Below are 20,230 nucleotides of genomic sequence, written 5' to 3' on the forward strand. Positions count from 1 at the left end.
AAAATATTTTACTAATTGCAACATTATACAAAGAAGTTAATTATTTTTGTTAAATTAAAAAAATATATATTTTTTAATATTTTTTTTATTAATTAAAATTTATAAAAACAATAATTTTTTTCTGTTGAAAACATATGTATGCGAATTTCTATACATACTCCCAAAAATTACCCAGAGTTACCATGCTTCAGCAATTTTGCTGACCCTAAAAAACCCGTTTACTATTAGAATTCTTCACACTTAAGTCATGGACTGGGCAATGAGAATATGTTTCTCACCCATAGCATACAAAAAAAAAAACACAAAATAAGAAAACCGGCAATGCCTTTTGTTGATTGGATGATGGTGATTCCCAAATGTGTTTTCATTTGGGTTTTTTGCTCTTTGCTTAATCATCATCATCATCACACAAATTATTGGGAACCTCTACACAAATGAATGAATAAAATTGAAGAGGGGCCTGCCTGAGACTGAGTAGACGAATGAAAGACTAACTGACTTGTTAGGTTTGGTACTGTGTAAGAGTTGTGCTGGGTTTATTACCATGCATATGTGTTCACCACGTATGGAATGCATAGATGACGATAAGTTTTTGGCTGATAACAACATCACCATGTGGTTGATATACGTAGAGTGGTGCGGGCAGTCAAGAGTTGGGTTTATTGAGTAGAGGTGTTACAAAAATAAACGAATATATACGAGTATGTGTGTGTGTATATGTAGATAAATATATATCTATATACATATGTTTGTATACACATACATACATATTTATACGAATATTACGTGTAAATACGAAAAATATTCGCTATAGCTAATGTTTCCAATTACATACATATGTACCTCTTTTTCACTGGTACCTCTCCATATTGAATGATGGCGAATAAAATTTCTCTATATCTGAAATGCTTTGGTAGTACGTGAGTTTAGCCAAAATTTTCAAAATATGTATAAATGTACGACCAAACTATGCAGAATGTTGATATAATAACGTACGTACATGTGGGGTAATGGTATACTTTTAAGAACAACATTCGAAGAAGACTTTAAATTCAAAAGTGCGATAAGTTACAGAGAAATTAAATATGTATGCCGATAACCGAATTGAAGCCTCAAAATTTTCCCCTATCCAGAGGTATTCATTATTAAATATTTTGTTTCTATAGAGAATTTTGTCAAAATGTATATTCTATAGAAAATTTTCTCAAAATTTTAATTCTATAGAAAATTTTCTGAAAACTTTTTTTCTATAGACATTTTTTAAGATTAAGATTTTATGTCTATAGAAAATTTTGTCAAAATTTTATTTCTATAGAAATTTTGATGAACTTTTTTTTCTATTCTATAGAAATAAAATTTTAAAAAATTTTCTATAGAAATAAAATTTTGACAAAATTTTCTATAGAAAGAAAATTTCCTTGCAATAGTTTAAAGTGTAAACATACATAGTTCATTTTTTTCTATTCTATAGAAATAAAACTTGGACAAAATTTTCTATAAAAATAAAATTTTGACAAAATTTTCTATAGAAATAAAATTTTGAGAAAATTTCCTTGCAATAGTATAAAGAGTAAACATATATAGCTCAGTTTTTTTCTATTCTATAGAAATAAAACTCGGACAAATTTTTCTATAAAAATAAAATTTTGACAAAATTTTCTATAGAAATAAAATTTTGACAAAATTTTCTATAGAAATAAAATTTTGACAAAATATTCTATAGAAATAAAATTTTGACAAGATTTTCTATAGAAATAAAAATTTTCAGAAAATTGTCTATAGAAATAAAAATTTTCAGATAATTGTCCATAGAAATAAAATTTTGACAAAATTTTCTATAGATATAAAATTTTTCTATAGAAAAAAAATTTTGACAAATTTTTCTATAGAAATAAAATTTTGACAAGATTTTCTATAGAAATAAAATTTTAACAAAATTTTCTATATAAATAAAAATTTTCAGAAAATTGTCTATAGAAATAAAATTTTGACAAAATTTTCTATAGAAATAAAATTTGCACAAAATTTTCTATAGAAATAAATTTTGAAAAAATCTCCTATAGAAATAAAATTTTGACAAACATTTTTGTAGATATAAAATTGGCACAAAATTTTCTATAGAAATAAAATTTGGAAAAAATTTTCTATAGAAAGAAAATGTTGACAAAATTTTCTCATAAAATAAAATTTGCACAAAATTTTCTATAGAAATAAAATTTTGAAAAATTTTCTACAGAAATAAAATTTTGAAAAATTTTCTATAGAAATAAAATTTTGACAAAATTTTCTATAGAAATGAAATTTTGACAAAATTTTCTACAGAAATAAAACTTTGACAACAAAAATTTTCTATAGAAATAAAATTTTGACAAAATTTTCTCATACAATAAAATTTGCACAAAATTTTCTATAGAAATAACATTTTGACAAAATTTTCTATAGAAATAAAATTTGAAAAAATTTTCTATAGAAATAAAATTTTGATAAAATTTTCTATAGAAATAAAATTTTGACAAAATTTTCTATAGAAATAAAATTTTGACAAAAAATTTCTATAGAAATAAAATTTTGACAACATTTTCTATAGGAATAAAATATTGACAAAATTTTCTATAGAAATAAAATTTTGACAAAATTATCTATAGAAATAAAATTTTGACAAACTTTTCTATAGAAATAAAATTTTGACAAAATTTTCTATAGAAATAAAATTTTGACATAAAATTTCTATAGAAATAAAATTTTGACAAAATTTTCTATAGAAATAAAATTTTGACAAAATTTTCTACAGAAATAAAATTTTGACAACAAAAATTTTCTATAGAAATAAAATTTTGACACAATTTTCTCATACAATAAAATTTGCACAAAATTTTCCATAGAAATAACATTTTGACAAAATTTTCTATAGAAATAAAATTTTGACAAAAAATTTCTATAGAAATAAAATTTTGACAACATTTTCTATAGGAATAAAATATTCGTTTTGTTTGTTATTGTTGGCTTCTCTTCAATCGTTATTGTTGTTTTTTTGTTTTTTTTGATCTCAGCTTAAAGCCATGCATTGACTAAACTACAATTGTAGCTTAACCAACAGAGGAAAAGTATGCTTGTCAAATTTATTTGGGCAAAGCCCTATAGACTGCAAGATGGTTGGATGTACAGCTGTTTCGGAATTACCACATTCCTCATCAGCATCCTCTACTTGCAGCAAAACTATCAACCAATTATCAGAATAAATTCGGGTAATTCACTCAACCCAACGTGAACTACACTTGAACCTCCCGAAAAAGGGTTTGATAGTCGACTACTGCCTAAACAAATTTGCCAGCATATCTCTTTTCCTTTGCCAAACTCAAATCATCGATTTGTATGTATTTGGCTGGGTTTGTTTTTGAGCGTGCTTCCTCTATCTTCATTCGTTTTGTTTGTTATTGTTGGCTTCTCTTCAATCGTTATTGTTGTTTTTTTGTTTTTTTTGATCTCAGCTTAAAGCCATGCATTGACTAAACTACAATTGTAGCTTAACCAACAGAGGAAAAGTATGCTTGTCAAATTTATTTGGGCAAAGCCCTATAGACTGCAAGATGGTTGGATGTACAGCTGTTTCGGAATTACCACATTCCTCATCAGCATCCTCTACTTGCAGCAAAACTATCAACCAATTATCAGAATAAATTCGGGTAATTCACTCAACCCAACGTGAACTACACTTGAACCTCCCGAAAAAGGGTTTGATAGTCGACTACTGCCTAAACAAATTTGCCAGCATATCTCTTTTCCTTTGCCAAACTCAAATCATCGATTTGTATGTATTTGGCTGGGTTTGTTTTTGAGCGTGCTTCCTCTATCTTCATTCGTTTTGTTTGTTATTGTTGGCTTCTCTTCAATCGTTATTGTTGTTTTTTTGTTTTTTTTGATCTCAGCTTAAAGCCATGCATTGACTAAACTACAATTGTAGCTTAACCAACAGAGGAAAAGTATGCTTGTCAAATTTATTTGGGCAAAGCCCTATAGACTGCAAGATGGTTGGATGTACAGCTGTTTCGGAATTACCACATTCCTCATCAGCATCCTCTACTTGCAGCAAAACTATCAACCAATTATCAGAATAAATTCGGGTAATTCACTCAACCCAACGTGAACTACACTTGAACCTCCCGAAAAAGGGTTTGATAGTCGACTACTGCCTAAACAAATTTGCCAGCATATCTCTTTTCCTTTGCCAAACTCAAATCATCGATTTGTATGTATTTGGCTGGGTTTGTTTTTGAGCGTGCTTCCTCTATCTTCATTCGTTTTGTTTGTTATTGTTGGCTTCTCTTCAATCGTTATTGTTGTTTTTTTGTTTTTTTTGATCTCAGCTTAAAGCCATGCATTGACTAAACTACAATTGTAGCTTAACCAACAGAGGAAAAGTATGCTTGTCAAATTTATTTGGGCAAAGCCCTATAGACTGCAAGATGGTTGGATGTACAGCTGTTTCGGAATTACCACATTCCTCATCAGCATCCTCTACTTGCAGCAAAACTATCAACCAATTATCAGAATAAATTCGGGTAATTCACTCAACCCAACGTGAACTACACTTGAACCTCCCGAAAAAGGGTTTGATAGTCGACTACTGCCTAAACAAATTTGCCAGCATATCTCTTTTCCTTTGCCAAACTCAAATCATCGATTTGTATGTATTTGGCTGGGTTTGTTTTTGAGCGTGCTTCCTCTATCTTCATTCGTTTTGTTTGTTATTGTTGGCTTCTCTTCAATCGTTATTGTTGTTTTTTTGTTTTTTTTGATCTCAGCTTAAAGCCATGCATTGACTAAACTACAATTGTAGCTTAACCAACAGAGGAAAAATTTTGACAAAATTTTCTATAGAAATAAAATTTTGACAAAATTTTCTATAGAAATAAAATTTTGACAAAATTTTCTATAGAAATAAAATTTTGACAAAACCTTCTATAGAAATAAAATTTTGACAAAATTTTCTATAGAAATAAAATTTTGACATAAAATTTCTATAGAAATAAAATTTTGACAAAATTTTCTATAGAAATAAAATTTTGACAAAATTTTCTATAGAAATAAAATGTTGACTAATTATTCTATAGAAATCAAATTTTGAGAAAATTTTCTATAAACATAAAATTTTGAGAAAATTTCCTTGCAATAGTTTAAAGAGTAAACATACATAGTTCAGTGATATAGACTTTGAGTTTCGCCGCAATATTTACATTTTATTTATTTATTATTGTTTGTGATGTCCAGTTTTAATAATCTATAAATTAAACAAATGTAAAACAATTACATTTCAAATAACAAATTCTCTGGAATAGGTCGAAAAAAGTCGACGAAACGTCGAGAAAAAAAGATGAAATAGACTTGTTTTATTTGCATTTATATACATTGACCGAAGAATCTGATAAAAACTAAGTGGTCATAAAAATAATGCAGAAAATTTTCTGATTTTTTTTTTTCAATTCTATAGTATTTCTATAAACTTGGGCAAAATTTTCTATAGAAACAAAATTTTGACAAAATTTTCTATAGAAATAAAATTTTGACAAAATTTTCTATAGAAATAAAATTTTTCAGAAAATTGTCTATAGAAATAAAAATTTTCAGAAAATTGTCCACAGAAATAATATATTGACAAAATTTTCTATAGAAATACAATTTTGACAAAATTTTCTATAGAAATAAAATTTGGAAAAAAATTTCGAAAGAAATAAAATTTTGACAAAATTTTCTATAGAAATAAAATTTGCACTTAATTTTCTATAGAAATAAATCCAATGTAAATTACACCCGAACCTCCCGAAAAAAGGTTTTCGATAGTCGGCTTTGCCTAAAACACCAAAATCAAACTCAACTCAAAATAAACCCACCCAACTACACTCAAATCGATGATTTGACTTTGGCAAAAGGAAAAGTGAAAAATTGTATAAATTTGTTTTTAGGCAAAGCCGACTATCGTAAACCTTTTTTCGGGAGGTTCGAGTGTAATTGGGTTAAGTGAATTACCCGAACTTATTCTAATAATTGGTTAATAGTTTTGTTGGAAGTAGAGGATGCTGATGAGGAATGTGGTAATTCGGAAACGGCTGTCCATCCAACCATCTTGCAGTCAATAGGGCTTTGCCCAAATAAATTTGACAAATATACTTTTCCTCTGTTGGTTAAGCTACGCTTGTAGTGTATTCAACGCAACGGTTTGATTGAAGGACAAACCAACAATAAAAAACAAAAGAAATGAAATTTTGACAAAATTTTCTATAGAAATCAAAATTTTATTACTATAATTTTGTCAAAATTTTATTTCTATAGAAAATTTTCTGAAATTTTTGTTCTATAGAAAATTTTGTCAAAATTTTATTTTTATAGAAATTTTTTTTCAAAATTTTATTTCTATAGAAAATTTTCTCAAAATTTATTTTTATATAAAATTTTCTGAAAATTTTTATTTCTATAGACAATTTTCTGGAAATTTTTATTTCGATAGAAAATTTTGTCAAAATTTTATTTCTATAAGAATTTTTTCAAAATTTTATTTCTATAGAATTTTTTTGTGAAAATTTTAGTTCTATAAGAAATTTTGTCAAAATTTTATTTCTATAGAAAATTCTGTCAAAATTTTATTTCTATAAAAAATTTTGTCAAATTTTTTTTCTATAGAAAATTTTAGTTCTATAGAAAATTTTGTCAAAATTTTGTTTCTATAGAAATTTTTTATCAAAATTTTATTTCTATAGAAAATTTTTGTGAAAATTTTAGTTCTAATTCCGAAACGGCTGTCCATCCAACCATCTTGCAGTCTATAGGGAGGGCTTTGCCCAAATAAATTTGACAAATATACTTTTCCTCTGTTGGTTAAGCTACTCTTCTAGTCAACGGTTTTAAGCTGAAATTAAAACAACAAATAGGATTGAAGAACAAACCAACAATAAAAAACGAAAGAAATAAAATGTTGACAAAATTTTCTATAGAAATCAAAATTTTGTCAAAATTTTATTACTATAATTTTTTCAAAATTTTATTTCTATAGAAAATTTTCTGAAATTTTTATTCTATAGAAAATTTTGTCAAAATTTTATTTGTATAAAAAATTTTGTCAAAATTTTATTTCTATAGAAAATTTTCTCAAAATTTTATTTCTATTGAAAATTTTCTCAAAATTTTATTTCTATAGACAATTTTCTCAAAATTTTATTTCTATAGACAATTTTCTGAAAATTTTTATTTCTATAGAAAATTTTCTGAAAATTTTTATTTCTATAGAAAATTTTCTAAAAATTTTATTTCGATAGAAAATTTTGTCAAGATTTTATTTCTATAAAAATTTTTGTCAAAATTTTATTTCTATAGAAAATTTTGTCAAAATTTTATTTCTATAAAAAATTTGGTCAACATTTCTATAGACAATTTTGTCAAAATTTTATTTTTGTAGAAAATTTTGTCAAAATTTTATCTCTATAAAAAATTTTCTCAAAATTTTATTTCTAAGGAAAATTTTCTCAAAATTTTATTTCTAAGGAAATTTTTCTCAAAATTTTAATTTTATAGAAAATTTTCTGAAATTTTTTATTTCTATAGAAAAATTTCTAAAAATTTTATTTCGATAGAAAATTTTGTCAAGATTTTATTTCTATAGAAAATTTTGTGGAAATTTTATTTCAATAGAACATTTTGTCAAAATTTTATTTCTATAAAAAATGTTGTCAAAATTTTATGTCTATAACAAATTTTGTAAAATTTTTTTTCTATAGAAAATTTTAGTTCTATAGAAAATTTTATCAAAATTTTATTTCTATAAAAAAATTTTTCAAAATTTTATTTCTATAAAAAATTTGTCAATTTTTTTTTTCTATAGAAAATTTTGTCAAAATTTTATTTCTATAGACATTTTTTATCAAAATTTTATTTCTATAGAAAATTTTAATTTTTGTGAAAATTTTAGTTCTATAGAAAATGTTTCCGCAATTCCACCTATTTATTAGTATACTGGGTATAACTCCATTCTAAATTATGGATGCTGTACTCTTTCCATTTATAACAAAATTTTCCAATTTGCCATCGTTCAAATACCCATATACATATTTATATGACAATCACATATAAGTAAGTGTGTGCATAAGTATATGTTGATTAAATTAAGCAGAATATATATGTACATATGTATGTATACTAAATACTAAATAGCTATCCATGCCCGCATTTTATAACAGGCTTACTCATGGATTCGTTACCTAATTTAAGGCATACAACAAGCATTTTGTCCATTATTTGTGTATGCTTCTCTAGTCTAGTGGCAAAAAGGCAGGCCCCACTAGAATTTTGCTGTTGCTGTTGATTGTATTGTTTAGTTTAGTTGGTTAGGTTAGGTTGGTATGTAGGTAGGTAGGTAGATGGAGGGCTGCCGGGTAATAATGGCAGGCGTCGTTAGCCTGAGTATGTAGAGACGTAGAAATTTCGAAATTGTTTCCCAAAGCAGACATACAAATGAATTTTGTGTGTAACTTACATACATACATACATTCAACCAAACCATGTACATTGGCATATAAAAGGTAAAATATTGTATGCATGTTAATTGAAGTTTAAATTTAATCTAGAGATTAGAAACTTGGTAAAATCTTCGAAATCCGTTTGTGACTACGAAACTCCTCTCTTATAAGAGTTAATATATGGTGCGAGTAATATTCCACGCTGATAAGCACGCACGTAATCCATATAAATCTATATATCCAAGGGGTGCTGTTCCCGTTCATTTTCTTTAAATAACTCTCTTGTCCTTTGCTATGTAACCTACACGCCTCTTGGTCTGCTTTGGTAATAAATACTGGCCAACAATGAACCACTCAGCATGTGACCAAGTTGTACTTTGTGGTGCATCATACATCTATTATATAAATTTATATATGTATGCTTGTAATTATTTAAGAACCCAGTTGGACAATTAATGGGTACTTCTTCATAAAATTAAAAGACGCAGTGTCATTTCTACAAAAACGGAATTTTTATTCTCTATATGTCAATAATTTTAACTTCCGGTTGCACAATTTCGTTTAACCATTGCCATTGTACTAATAAAGGGTGGTTAAAATTTCAGGGGCCGATGTTGATTTTGAATAAAACACAAACTATTTAGGAAATTATTGTAATTTTATTTTATTATAATATATTGGTATTACTCAATTATGTATGGAACAAAATATCGGCCAAATGGGCGCCGCGACCTCGGTGGCACATCTTCATCCGATGGTCCAAATTTTCGATGACGCTGAGACATAATGGCGGTTCTATGCCTTTAATGTGCCAAATTATCTCATCCTTTAGCTCTTGAATTGTTGCTGGCTTATCGACGTACACCTTTTCTTTCTAAAGGGTGATTTGTTAAGAGCTTGATAACTTTTTTTTAAAAAAAAAACGCATAAAATTTGCAAAATCTCATCGGTTCTTTATTTGAAACGTTAGATTGGTCCATGACATTTACTTTTTGAAGATAATTTCATTTAAATGTTGACCGCGGCTGCGTCTTAGGTGGTCCATTCGGAAAGTCCAATTTTGGGCAACTTTTTCGAGCATTTCGGCCGGAATAGCCCGAATTTCTTCGGAAATGTTGTCTTCCAAAGCTGGAATAGTTGCTGGCTTATTTCTGTAGACTTTAGACTTGACGTAGCCCCACAAAAAATAGTCTAAAGGCGTCAAATCGCATGATCTTGGTGGCCAACTTACCGGTCCATTTCTTGAGATGAATTGTTCTCCGAAGTTTTCCCTCAAAATGGCCATAGAATCGCGAGCTGTGTGGCATGTAGCGCCATCTTGTTGAAACCACATGTCAACCAAGTTCAGTTCTTCCATTTTTGGCAACAAAAAGTTTGTTAGCATCGAACGATAGCGATCGCCATTCACCGTAACGTTGCGTCCAACAGCATCTTTGAAAAAATACAGTCCAATGATTCCACCAGCGTACAAACCACACCAAACAGTGCATTTTTCGGGATGCATGGGCAGTTCTTGAACGGCTTCTGGTTGCTCTTCACTCCAAATGCGGCAATTTTGCTTATTTACGTAGCCATTCAACCAGAAATGAGCCTCATCGCTGAACAAAATTTGTCGATAAAAAAGCGGATTTTCTGCCAACTTTTCTAGGGCCCATTCACTGAAAATTCGACGTTGTGGCTCGTTAGTAAGTCTATTCATGATGAAATGTCAAAGCATACTGAGCATCTTTCTCTTTGACACCATGTCTGAAATCCCACGTGATCTGTCAAATACTAATGCATGAAAATCCTAACCTCAAAAGAATCACCCTTTAATAACCCCAAAGAAAAAAGTCCAACGGTATCAAATCACATGATCTTGGCGGCCAATTGACATCGCCATTACGTGAGATAACACGTCCATTGAATTTGTTGCGCAAAAGAGCCATTGTTTCGTTAGCTGTGTGGCAAGTGGCACCGTCCTGCTGAAACCACATATCGTCCACATCCATATCTTCCAATTCGGGCCATAAAAAGTTCGTTATCATCTCACGATAGCGAACACCATTCACAGTAACTACCTGACTCATTTTGAAAATAAAAAAAAATACGGCCCGATGATGCCGCCAGCCCATAAACCGCGCCAAACAGTCACTCTTTGTGGGTGCATTGGTTTTTCGACAATCACTCTTGGATTCTCATTCGCCCAAATGCACCAATTCTATTTATTGACGAATCCACTGAGGTGAAAATGTGCCTCATCACTGTGCATCATCCACTGTTGCCATTTCTTGGAACCATTTAACACGTTGTTGGATTGTGTATCTCTCCATGGTTCAAATTGAGTAAGTCTCAAATAGGGAAATGTCAAATAAAATTCGGAAAAAAACTTGGCGTTTAGGTTTCACATTCAACATCGGGCGTTTTACATACCGGGAATGACTTAAGGAGTCTCTCCTTGCCCAAGGACTGCAAGAACCTCACGAGATTATAACAAGTATGTATTAGCCGAGTAAATATCAATAATTTCAACTTCTGGTTGCACAAATTCGTCTAACCATTGCCATTGTACTAATATGACGTTTGAAGTAGAGAACAGATACAGTGTACCGCAACCGAGCGGTGTATTTAGTAACGATTGACACTCACTACAATTAGTTCTACATACCGGGAATGACTTAAGGAGTCTCTCCTTTCCCAAGGACTGCAAGAACCTCACGGGATTATAACAAGTATGTATTAGCCGTGTAAATAACACGGCTAATAGCAGCCGGGACATCACAAAATATAACATTTTAATTCAATTAAATATAATTCCATATTCCAAGTGGTCCAGAAGAGACCCTATAGGTCAGTAAGGACCACAGCGAGTCAGAAGGGTAAGGGCGCGGAAACAGGATCATAGAAACAGCAATTGAGCAGGATCAAAACATGTTTACAATACAGCTGGAAATTTAGAAGGCAACAACCCTTGGATCAGAAACTCTGGAGGCAAATCGTATAAATTATTTCAGCCAAGCCCCCTCAAAGCAAAAATAAGAAACTGCTTCTGTACAGATTCAATAGATCAATAGAACTATGATAACTCGGTGACCAGACATACATGCATACTCCAATATCGGTCTAACCAGAGTTGTAAAGAGCCTCTTCGTAAGATAAGGATCAACATATTCCTTAGACCATCTCTTAATGAAACCCAAAACACCAGATGCCTTATTAACACATCCTTCAATATGAGGACCAAAGTCAAGGCTGGAATCAAACAAAACACCTAAATCATTAAATCTAAACACATGCTCAAGCCTATAATCCCCAATATAGTACTCAGTCTGTTCACAAACTCTACGAGAAAAAGTCATCTTCTTACACTTCACAAGATTGAGTAACATACAATTAGAAGCACACCAATCAGCTAACTTGTCAATGTCTTCCTGTAAGAAGTAAAGAATCACTAGCAGTATATCTACCCTATCGCAATCTCCAAATCCCTATTCCATCCCATTTTCCTGGTCAGAGTCTGCCGGCCAGTCTGCTGAGAATCTTAGATTTTAGGTTAGGTGGCAGCCTATTCAGTCCATTGTGATACCACATTGGTGAACTTCTCTCTTATCACTGAGTGCTGCCCGATTCCATGTTAAGCTCAATGACAAGGGACCTCCATTTTATAGCCGAGTTCGAACGGCGTTCCACACTGCAGTGAAACCACTTAGCTTTGAAACCCTCAGAAATGTCACCAGCATTACTGAGGTGGGATAATCCACCGGTGGAAAACTATTTGGTGTTCGGTCGAAGCAGGAATCGAACCCACTACCATGTGTATGCAAGGCGGGTATGCTAACCATTGCACCACGGTGGCTCCCCTGAGAATCTTCCTTCTTTGTGTCGGCGACCTGTTCGTGATCATTGACGCGCGGAAGTTACTCTATGAGATACAGCGAATGTCATAACAGGGTACAGTACCCAACTCCCCAATCCTTTTTACATATCCGAGCATAGGCTTACAGCCTTGAGACTCAAGAAGCTTGAAGAATATGCTCCGTCTTCTAAGTGTTTCTACATATGTACGCACTCCCCTATTCACAATAGTGAAATCTTCTCGTGGAGGATAGATACTGACATCACATGCTAAATTTCAATAAAATCGTATAAAAATTGAGCCTCAGGAAGCTCAAGAAATCAAATTCAATTACTTTTTCATTTATGGACAGAGTCTGACGGCTTGTCTCCAAAGAATCCTCAACCGGCGACATTGAGAGCAATCCAGAACCAGTGACCAAATAGGTATAATATCGCACTCCCCAACAAAAATCTCAATTCCTATCCCGTTCTTTTTCCTTCCCGGAAAGAGTCTCCGCAGAATCCTCCACTTTGTGGCACCAACATTGAGAGCAATCTAGTATCATATATCTCTCTCTAGAGATCTTGCCATACACCTCAAGGCCCACCACCTTGAGAGAATTATTCTGTCCCCCAAACTGCATTAAGAAAATTGCATGAATTCTTCTCGCACCTCAATCGTACAATCGAACTTCCCACATATGTATGTACATGAAGGTGTGAAACAAGCACACACTTCTTCAGACGCTTCACTTGGGCATAAAGAATGATGTGTTGGTATCTTTGCAAAATGCAATAGAAACTTAGAAACCCGGTTTACGATAAAGATGATGGTGATGATGTGAGTCCAAAATGAACAAAAACAGGTTTTGCAAAACAACCAGAAGTTTCCATTCATTCCTTTTGTATTGGAGAAAGTTTTTTGTTTTTTCTTTGCTCATAGCAAAAAAAAAATAAGTACATGCCCGCATAAAAAAATAGACATATTTATCTACATTTGTACGAACACACCTAGCTATGTATGTCAATACCTACCAGCATTGGCATTCCATAAGAGATTTGAATATTTTTTTTTTTTGTTTTGTTAAATTTTGGAAAAGGATTATTATTGCCATCCCGCCTATGGTTTGGGGGAGTTTAAAAGAATTTTGAAACATTTTTAGGCTTTATTAATTGCAAGAAATATTGAAGGTAGTGCGACCATAACAAAAAACATTAACATCATAGGGAATCAAGTGTCATATTGGCATTTTTGTTTGTCAATCACAGAAAGAGAATTTTATTGGAGATTGGCAGAGTTTGCCTGTCAGTCTCCTCAGAATCCTTATCCTTTGTGCCGGCGACATTGAGAGCAGTCCAGGACCATATTGATGTACGGATGTTCAGCCTTTTCGCAATCAGACGCACGTGAAGGTTACTATCCACCTCCCCAACCCAAATCTCAATTGCGTCCAATTATCATTCCTGGGCATGGTCTGCCGGCCAGTACACTCATAACCCTCCTACTTTGTGCCGGCGACATTGAGAACAATCCAGGACCAGGAATGTTCGTGACATCTGATAAGTCTGCCTACCAATCTCCGCAAAATCCTCCTCCTTTGTGCCGGCGAAATTGAGAGCAATCCAGAACCAGTGAAGTACGTGTGTTCAGTCTTTACCGAGACCAGACACTCGTGAAGTTTAGAATTCCATCCACTCCCCTACCAAAATCTCAATCACATCCCTTTTGCCTTCCTGGGTGGCAGAGTCTGCCGGCCGGTATGCTCAAAACTCTCCTCCTTTATGTCGGCGCCATTTAAAGCAATCCAGGACTAGCGAAGTTCGTATGTTCAGTCTGTTCGTGACCAGTCACGCATGATACTGGCAATTTTGATTGTCAATCGCATAGAGAGAGATTTTTTTGACCAGCGAATGTCATAACTTATCACTCCCCAACCCAAATCCATGTCCCATCCCTTTTGTCTTTCTTTGTGCCAGTATGCTTAGAATACTCCTTCTTTGTGTCGGTGACATTGAAATCAACAAAAATCAGTGAAGTACCTACGTTCAGTCTGTTAGTGACCAGCCATCCGTGGAGGTTACTATCCGACTCCCTAAGTTAGGTTAGGTTAGGTTAGGTGGCAGCCCGATGTATCAGAATCACTTAGACTATTCAGTCCATTGTGATACCACATTGGTGAACTTCTCTCTTATCACTGAGTGCTGCCCCATTCCATGTTAAGCTCAATGACAAGGGACCTCCTTTTTATAGCCGAGTCCGAACGGCGTTCCACATTGCAGTGAAACCACTTAGCTTTGAAACCCTCAGAAATGTCACCAGCATTACTGAGGTGGGATAATCCACCGCTGAAAAACTTGTTGGTGTTCGGTCGAAGCAGGACTCGAACCCACGACCTTGTGTATGCAAGGCGGGTATGGTAACCATTGCACCACGGTGGCTCCCATCCGACTCCCTAACTCAAATCTCAATCCTATCCCTTTTTCCTTCCTGGGTAGAGTCTGCCGGTCAGTCCACTCACAACCTCCTCCTTTGTACCGGCGACATTGAAAGCAATCCAGGATCAGTGAAGTACGTATGTTCAGTCTGATCGTGACCAGTCACCCGTGATATTGGCAATTTTGATTGTCAATCACATAGAGAGTTTTTTTTGCAAAGTTTGTCGGCCAATCTACGCAGAATCCTGATCCTTTGTGTTGGCGAGATTGAGAGTAGTTCAGGAACATTGACCGTACGTGTGTTCAGTCTTTTCGCGACCAGTCGCACGTGAAGGTTACTATCCCACTCACCAACCCAAAGCTCAATCCTATCCCTTTTTATACCCTCCACCATAGGATGGGGGGTATATTAACTTTGTCATTCCGTTTGTAACACATCGAAATATTGCTCTAAGACCCCATAAAGTATATACAGTATGTCAAGAAAGTCTTTTGACATTGCCAAATATTTCAAATTCCAGAAATAATTGAAGTAAAAATCGAGTTGTTAATTCGTTTTGAGAAAAATAAAATATGTATACTTTGCAAAATACATAATAAAATATTTTTTAAAATTAAATTATATTTAATTTTGGAACAAAACATAAGTTTTATCAAAACACTTTCTTGACATACTGTATATTCTGGGTCGTGGTGAAATTCTGAGTCGATCTGAGCATGTCCGTCCGTCTGTTGAAATCACGCTAACTTCCGAACGAAACAAGCTATCGACTTGAAACTTGGCACAAGTAATTGTTATTGATGTAGGTCGGATGGTATTGCAAATGGGCCATATCGGTCCACTTTTACGTATAGCCCCCATATAAACGGACCCCCAAATTTGGCTTGCGAGGCCTCTAAGAGAAGCAAATTTCATCCGATCCGGCTGAAATTTTGTACATGGTGTTAGTATATGGTCTCTAACAACCATGCAAAAATTGGTCCACATCGGTTCATAATTATATATAGCCCCCATATAAACCGATCCCCCGATTTGGCTTGCGAGGCCTCTAAGAGAAGCAAATTTCATCCGATCCGGCTGAAATTTGGTACATGGTGTTAGTATACGGTCTCTAACAACCATGCAAAAATTGGTCCACATCGGTCCATAATTGTATATAGCCCCCATATAAACCGATCCCCCGATTTGGCTTGTGAGGCCTCTAAGAGAAGCAAATTTCAACCGATCCGGCTGAAATTTGGTACATGGTGTTAGTATATGGTCTCTAACAACCATGCAAAAATTGGTCCACATTGGTCCATAATTATATATAGGCCCCATATAAACAGATCCCCAGATTTGACCTCCTGAGCCCCTTGGAAGAGCAAAATTCTTCCCATTCGGTTGAAATTTGGTACGTGATGTTAGTATATGGTATCCAACAACCATGCAGGAATTGGATCCTATTATCCTATAATTATATATAGCTCCCATATAAACCGATCCCCCGATTTGACCTCCGGTGCCTTTTGGAGAAGCAAAATTCATCCGATCTGCTTGAAATTTGGTACGTGGTGATCGTATATGATATTTAACAACCATGCTAAAAGTGGTCCATATCACTCCATAATCATATACAGCCCCATATAAACCGATCCCGAGATTTGGTTTTGGAGCCTCTTGGAGTAGCAAATTTCATCCGAGTGAGTTGAAATTTGGTACATTGTGCTAGTATGTGGTCGTTAACAACCATGCCTAACTAGGTCCATATCGGTCTATAGTTATATGTAACCCTCAGATAAATCGATCCCCAATCACACAAAAATTGGTCCATATCAAGTTCATAATTGTATATAGCCCCCATATTTCAATTCTCGCTCTCTACGTACCGTGCAAAAAGTCCATATCAATTCGTAATTATTTGTAGACTTAACTATACATAACTTTTTTGTCTAATATATACCACGTATGGACTAACTCACAATTTAGAAAACGATGTTAAGAAGTTTTAAGGTACAACAACCCAAGTATTTCGATTGTGGATGACAGTCTTTCGTAGAAGTTTCTACGCAATCCATGGTGGAGGGTACATAAGATTCGGCCTGGCCGAACTTACGGCCGTATATACTTGTTTCTTCTTGGAAAGAGTCAGCCGGTCAGTCCACTCATAATTCTACTCCTTTGTGCCTGCAACATTGAAAGCAATCCAGGACCAGTGAAGTACGTGTATTCAGTCTGTTCGTGACCAGCGAATACCATAACTGGGTATACTATTATCACCCTTCCGCAATTTGAAATAAATAAATGGACAAACAGGCCATCAGCTGTGGATTATTTTTTTTTTTTTTTGGTTTTAGTTTCACGTCAGTGTGTGTTGGTAGAGTCACATAGTACTCATATACCAGGACTTGAGAGCTGTGGATTATGAGGACATTTAAAGATGCCCACAGCTGATTATTGAAAAATACATATAAATGTCAAAAACACAAAAATAGTGTTGTCATATCTTAACCATAATGCAAGATAAGGTAGATGGGAACACACTACACTCGAAAATCTTTACAATTCTCAAGTCTGCGTAATGACAAAAAATTGAGATTTCGTTCGTTTACATTGAATATTAAAATTTTAATATACAATTAACTGCCGTGCTCTGGTTTTTGCATTAAAATCACAGTTGTCTACACGGCATTATAGTGGATTTTGTTAAAAATCAACAGATTTCACACTTACATGGAGTAAAGTTTGAATATTTCTAGACCATTCTTTTTTTTTTTTTTGTGGGAGTATTCATTTCAGCCTAGAGGCCATCGCCCTTGTTTGTAAGAAGATAAGAGAATTCAATAACACCCCGCGCTATTCCCTGTGTTATTCTTCATAGTCCAAAGAACATTTATCTCGAATCTTCTCTATCTATTAATGTGATGCATATAAAGTGAATTGTTTAAATTACACCCCTATTTTATGGGGTGTGTTCGAAAAAGACATTAACTAGAAAGCAGGGCCTTCTTTTGTTGGTCAATGAGATTACTTTACAGTTGCTAGCTGAAAATAAATAATGACAGTTATGGGATTTATTGAGGTTTAGGGAGATATGACCAAAATAGGGTTTTCATATAAATATTTGGATTTTTATTTTTAAAGATTTTCATAAGAATTTTGATTTTTTTGGGGGTGGTAATGAATTAATATCCATTTTGCTCTAGGACGCATATTTAATAATATGAGCCTAGTACTAAGATCACGTTTTCGCACGAAACACTGTTATACTCCATATACAAAACGTTAGCGCGGAATAAATGCGAAATCTTTGTTTTGAGCATTTTCAAACACATATTTATACAACCCTGGATTTTTCGCACGAAAAAATAGGCCGGAATATTATTTCTCATAAATAAGTTAACATCCCTGGGTTTGAGGCCCTATTTACGGAGATAGATGAAGATATCCGTTTTCCGCAAAAACGAACTTAGTACTAAGCAATAAGGCCAAAATATGTATTTCATATAAAACTTTAGGTTTTTTGAAGATTTTTTAGGAATTTTGATTTTTGTGGGATGGGCAAAAATAAATTTTTCATATCATAATTTTAATTTTTCGAAGATTTTCAATGAAATTTTGATTTTTTCCGAGTTGGTCACGAATTGATGCACAAAATTGCAAAATTTTCTATATAAATAAAATTTTGACAAAATTTGATATAGAAATAAAATTTTGGCAAAATTTTCTATAAAAATAAAATTATGACACAATTTTCAATACAAAAAAAACTTCTATAGGAGTAAAAATTTTACAAAATTTTCTATAGGAGTAAAAATTTGACAAAATTTTCTATACCCGTGTAAAAATTGAGAGATCTAATCATGTCTAATAATATCAAATTATATATAATTATATCTGCTCAGATATGGTTGTAGATATAAATAGATCTACGGAGATATGTTATGTATAGTGCTATATATGATTAGATCTGATTCAAGATCTCATTATATATGTTGTTATATCTATTTATATCAGTCATATCTGGTAAGATCTAATTATATATCTTCATATATGACATCATATCTAATTATATATACTATATATAGCTCCATATCTAATTATATATATCGCGTTAAATCATGAACCAGCTGTGTAACACGCATAAAAAAATATTTGAATATGTTTGTGTGTAAAAATAATGTGTTTGTTACGAGAATACTAACGTGATATACTTGGTTACAAGCACGTATGTTTCGCACATCAAACAAGTGGTGAACATAACCAAACAATCTTTATATGTTGTGACAGTTTCAAGAAACCCTTTTAAATATCATTTTGAAGTGTCTTCATAAAATGCTTAACTTTCAGACACAACTGTCTTTTTGTTTTCAAAAATGTAACCCCATAACTATCACCATTAGCAACGCCTGTTGTTATTAAATTTGAAAAAAAAAATATATCAAATATTTGATAATGCGAGTTTCATATTTTTATTTCATATAAAAATCTCATTTTTCGAGGAAGATAAAGGAGTATGAGAAGGTAAGTTTATTGTTTTGTTCCTATTTTTATATATTGAATATTTTCTGTGTTTTAGGAGGATGAATTTGTGGTAGTCCAGGAAAAGATTAAAAGAAGACAGCGGAGCAATGTAAAGATTTGTGACCAGGCCATATCCGAAGTTGCGATAGAAGGAAGTATTATCCAATTTCAAAAAGAATACAAATTTGGAGATGATTTGGATTGTGAACCGGATACATTCCCGTGCAATTATTCATAGTATGGTATTTGGAGCTTCGCACAAACCATTCAATACAGCGCTGGTTTAAATTATTGGGTACGAGAAGCAAATTTTGGTAAGTATATGTATTATTTGCAAATATATCTTTAAATATGTTAGACTGATAATTCTTCTGTATATTTTATATTTTTCAGAGTTTTCATACCGAGTAGTCAAATAAAGGAATTGCGAGACTCATTTAAAGAAATGTTTGCAGAGAGCAATGTACTAACGCCTTGGGAAATTTAAATGCCAGAACCCTTGGTGGCTATGTATATATATTTTGTTTTTGCTGTTGTTGTTTTTTTTTTTTTTTAATTCGTAGACTTTTATACCTAAACTTACATATAATGTACATATGTTTGATCCAACTTATAATATTAAATACTCTTTTCATTATAAAACCATTAAATAAATCTTTTTTATTAATTACTGTAATTTCACTAATTTTGGAAATTTGTAGATAAAATTATATATAATTAGATATATTAACATCTAATTATATCAAATTAGATGTGGGCCAAATTTGAGATCTGGTCAGATCTAATTCCTTTAGAATTAGATCTGATCAGATATTACCATTTTTCGGATCTGTCCAGATCTGCCTACATATACTATCATATCTAATCAGATATGGCAGAAGATCTAATAATATCTGGCCAGATCCACCAATTTTTACACGGGTAGAAATAAAATTTTGACAAACTTTTCTATAGAAATAAAATTTTGACA

The 20,230-nt window shown here is 32.5% G+C and overlaps 1 long non-coding RNA gene across 1 annotated transcript; it reads left to right on the forward strand.

Moving 5' to 3' along the window:
* Nucleotides 1-18,906: 18,906 nt before the first annotated feature.
* On the forward strand, nucleotides 18,907-19,801 carry LOC142230082 (uncharacterized). Its single transcript, XR_012720572.1, has 3 exons — nucleotides 18,907-19,260; nucleotides 19,316-19,574; nucleotides 19,654-19,801. It is a non-coding gene; the product is annotated as an uncharacterized LOC142230082 (long non-coding RNA).
* Nucleotides 19,802-20,230: the final 429 nt, after the last annotated feature.

Source organism: Haematobia irritans, chromosome 3 (genome assembly GCF_050003625.1).
Source record: "Haematobia irritans isolate KBUSLIRL chromosome 3, ASM5000362v1, whole genome shotgun sequence".
NCBI lineage: Eukaryota > Metazoa > Arthropoda > Insecta > Diptera > Muscidae > Haematobia > Haematobia irritans.